Below are 3811 nucleotides of genomic sequence, written 5' to 3'. Positions count from 1 at the left end.
GTATGACTGGACTCCTGCTATGTTTGTGGGTTCTTCTTTCTTCCACCCTTCTCCACCCTTTTCTTCTTCTCCTTCAACCTGCTCAACTAGAAAGGAGAGAAAAGAAGATAGAGATGAAAGGGGGTGGCCTTATGGTTGGACTTCTCCATGCTGATGAGGTGCGTTCAGCTCCTAGGGGCAAGTTTCATCTTCACCATCAGGATATCTAACTGCTTGTCCTCGTCCTCCTCCTCGTCCTCCTCCTCGTCCTCCTCCTCCTCCTCCTCCTCCTCCTCCTCCTCCTCTGTGTTCTCCTCCTGTTCTTCTTCTTCCCTTTCCTCCTCCTCTTTCCCCTTTTCCTCTCAGTACCTCTCTTCTTTATGTATTTCTTCTAATTCTTATTCTTTTTCCCGTCTTTCTCTTTTGCATCTCTTGATTCTCCTCCTCTTTTTAATTGTATTATTTTCCTCCCTTTCCCCTTCTTCCTTTTTTATTTCTGCTTCTTCTTTTTCATCTTCTCTTTCACTACCTTCTCCTTCTTCCATTTCTATTACTTCTTTTCCTCTTCGTTTTCTCCTTCTTCTTCCTCCTCTATTTTTCTCCATTTCCTATTCTTTTTCTTCTCCTTCCTCTTCTTCTCCCTCTCCTAATTCCACTTTGTCAATTCACGACTGCTTAACAAACCACAACCAAATGCAACAAACAGCAAGCAATAACCAGCCAACAGCCCATCCATCCAGGACCCAGGCTCTGTCGGGGAGAGAGCAGCTGACCGGTGCTGACTGTCAAGGCACACAGGCTGTAGGCTGGTCAGGTGTCCAGTAACTCCGCAGCATGGGTGGTTCAGTGGTAGAATTCTCGCCTGCCACGCGGGAGGCCCGGGTTCGATTCCCGGCCCATGCAGAGCCCAGTCCCTTTTGGTTTGGAGACCTGTAAGGTCTCACAGTGCCCGACTCCAAGCTACAGAACACAGCACAGCTCCTGGACATTTCCAGCTATGGGAGGGCTGCCTCCAGAGCCTATCCTCAGGACCCCCACCCTAGAGGGCCATTACCACCACAATGTCCTCTCTTCCAATGGACTCTTCTCCAGGCCTCCAGACCCTGGTTGTACCTACTATGTGCAAAGGCAAGCCAATGTGCTCAAGAGAGTGCCTTCTTGCCCCTAGCCATCTTTGCTCCACCCGCCAACTTCACTGGACAGGAACTAGGGGGGCATGGGGGGTGGATCCAGCAGCAGGGTCGGGAATCGTCGTTTTTTTGTTCTTTTATTTGTTTTCTGGGAGCTGCAGGTGGGCAACCCGGACCTCTCAGGTCTCTGCGTTCTGCTTGCTCCCTCATGGGGCATCCGCTGTGACGGGGGCGCTTCGGGACACTCCTCCATGTCCTCTGTACCGGTGGCTGGGCTGAGGGGAGAGACAGACCCAGACCCAGACCTGCACAGAGAGACACGACCATATACAGGTAAAAGGAAGCCGACCCGCTGCCTAGAAGCACAAGCACCCACAATTCAATCGAAGGTCCTCCTGCCCTCACTTGCGGATCACGCACTGACCACTGGTGCTGGGAGACCTGACCTCCTTCAGGCCGCTGTGCTGGGCATCCTCACACCCGGGCCTGCCAGCCCTCTCTAGCTAGCTCCCTCTGCCATAGACTCTGTCCCACACACCTCCTCCAGCCTCCCAGCAGCTGCACCCTGTGTCCCTTCTTCCTGGCCAACCCCTCTGTGCCCTGGACTGCGCTGGGATATCAGCAAGGAAAGCCTTCAGCCCTCAGTCACCCAGACACACCACCTACCTACCGCCTGCCCGCCTGCCCGCCTGCCCAGAGAAAGGCCCTTTCTCACCGCAGGCAACTGCCTGGCCACGTCCTCTGTCAGTCCCGAGGAGCCTGCTCTCTGCCTTGGACAAAGGCGAAGGGGAGTGGTTGGGCCACTACAGCTTTGTGGGAAAGAGAGCCCAGCGGGTCTAGGGTTGACTTTGGGGTGCAGTCACAGCTCAGAGCAGACAGCTGACAAGAGCAGGAGAGACTGGATGGTGCTGCTGGGGGATGGGGCCGTTTCCCCTGTTGCTGCTGCTGCTGCTGCTGCTGCTGCTCCTGGTTCTGCTTTTCCTGGTCCTGCTGCTGGTCCTGGTTCTGGTGGTCCTGGTGACCAAGCAGCACCAGTACCAGGTCCAAGGTCCAAATCTTAGTTGATCTTGCTATTGTGATCCAACACAAAAAACGAAAGCAACTTGGAGTGAGAATGATTTGTTTCTTATTATAGCTCATAAGTACCGGACTCGGGGTAGTGGGGCAAAGGGGGGAATGTGGGAATGGAGTGGGAGGTTGTTTGTGGGATGGGGATGAGGGGCGGTTTGGACCAGAAGGCAGGAACTGATGCAGAGGCTATGGGTGAGGGCTGCTTGCTAGCTTGCTCAGCCTGCTCTTTCACACAACTCAGGACCCTCTGCCCAAGGATGGACACCGACCACCCACACCCACACCCACTCCCACACCCACACCCGCACTCACACATCAATCATGGATCAAGACAACAGCACCCCACAGATTCTCTTTCAAAGTTCAAAGTCTCAGTTCCCTACAATTCCTTAGTGTCATAACTGTGTCAACTCTGAGCTCCTGCAAAACCAAATTTATAAAGCTTCCACTACCAAACCCCATGCCCCCGACTCCTACTCCTAAGTAAAGCACATCACGAAGGAAGAAGAATCAGGACAAAATCACAGACATAGCAGAGTAAATCCAAAGTCTAACACTCCAAAGCCCAGGGTCTGACATCTCCTGTTCACTGGCTGTCTTCTGGGTGCCATTTCCCAAGTCTGTATGACTGGATTCCTGCTACTTTTGTGGGTTTTTCTTTCATTCACTCTTCTCCACCCTTTTCTTCTTCTCTTTCAACCTGCTCACACTAGATAGGAGAGAAAAGAAGATAGAGATGAAAGGGGGTGGCCTTATGGTTGGACTTCTGCATGCTGATGAGGTGTGTTCAGCTCCTAGGGGCAAGTTTCATCTTCACCATCAGGATATCTAACTGCTTCTCTTCCTCCTCCTCCTCCTCCTCCTCCTCCTCCTCCTCTACCTCTTCCTCTCTTGCTTCTCTCTCTCTTCCTACTCCTCTGTGTTCTCCTATGTTCCTCTTCCTCCCTTTCCTCATACTCCTTGTCCTCCTCTTCAACTTTTCCTCTCTGCATCTCTCTTCTTCTTTTTCATGTATTTCTTCTAATTCTTATTCCTTTTTATATATTTATTAATTACAGTTTATTCACTTTGTTTCCCACCTGTAGCTCCCTCCCTTCTCTCTTTCCAATCTCACCCTCTCTCCCTCTTCTCCACCCATGAACCTACCCCAGTCCACTGAAAGAGGAGGTCTTCCTCCCCTTCCTTCTGATCCTAGTCTATCAGGTTTCATCAGGAGAGGCTGCATTGTCTTCCTCTGTGTCCTAGTAAGTGTGCTCCCCCCCTAAGGGGGAGGTGATCAAAGAGCAGGCCAATGAGTTTATGTCAGAGATAGTCCCTGTTCCTATTAGTATGGAACCCACGTGGACACTAAAATGCCATGGGCTATATCTGTGCAGGGGTTCTAGGTTATCTGCATGAATGGTCCTTGTTTGGAGTACCAGTCTCGGCAAAGACCCCTGTGCCCAGACCTTTTGGTTCTGTTACTCTCCTTGTGGAGCTCCTGTCCTCTCCAGTTCTTACCCACTTCTTTCATAAAATTCCCCGCGCCTGCCTAAAGTTTGGCTATGAGCCTCATCATCTGCTTTGATACCCTGCAGAGTAGAGTCTTTCAGAGGCCTTCTGTGGTAGGCTCCTGTCCCAATCACTGTTTT

The 3811-nt window shown here is 51.6% G+C and overlaps 1 non-coding gene across 1 annotated transcript; it reads left to right on the top strand.

Annotated features, from left to right (window-relative positions):
* The first annotated feature begins 811 nt into the window (after positions 1-811).
* Positions 812-882, top strand: Trnag-gcc (transfer RNA glycine (anticodon GCC)). The gene has a single exon. It is a non-coding gene; the product is annotated as a tRNA-Gly (tRNA).
* The last annotated feature ends 2929 nt before the right edge of the window (positions 883-3811 follow it).

Source organism: Psammomys obesus, unplaced genomic scaffold (genome assembly GCF_907164565.1).
Source record: "Psammomys obesus unplaced genomic scaffold, mPsaObe1.curated_primary_1811, whole genome shotgun sequence".
Classification (NCBI taxonomy): domain Eukaryota; kingdom Metazoa; phylum Chordata; class Mammalia; order Rodentia; family Muridae; genus Psammomys; species Psammomys obesus.
This window is presented reverse-complemented; position numbering and strand designations above follow the sequence as displayed.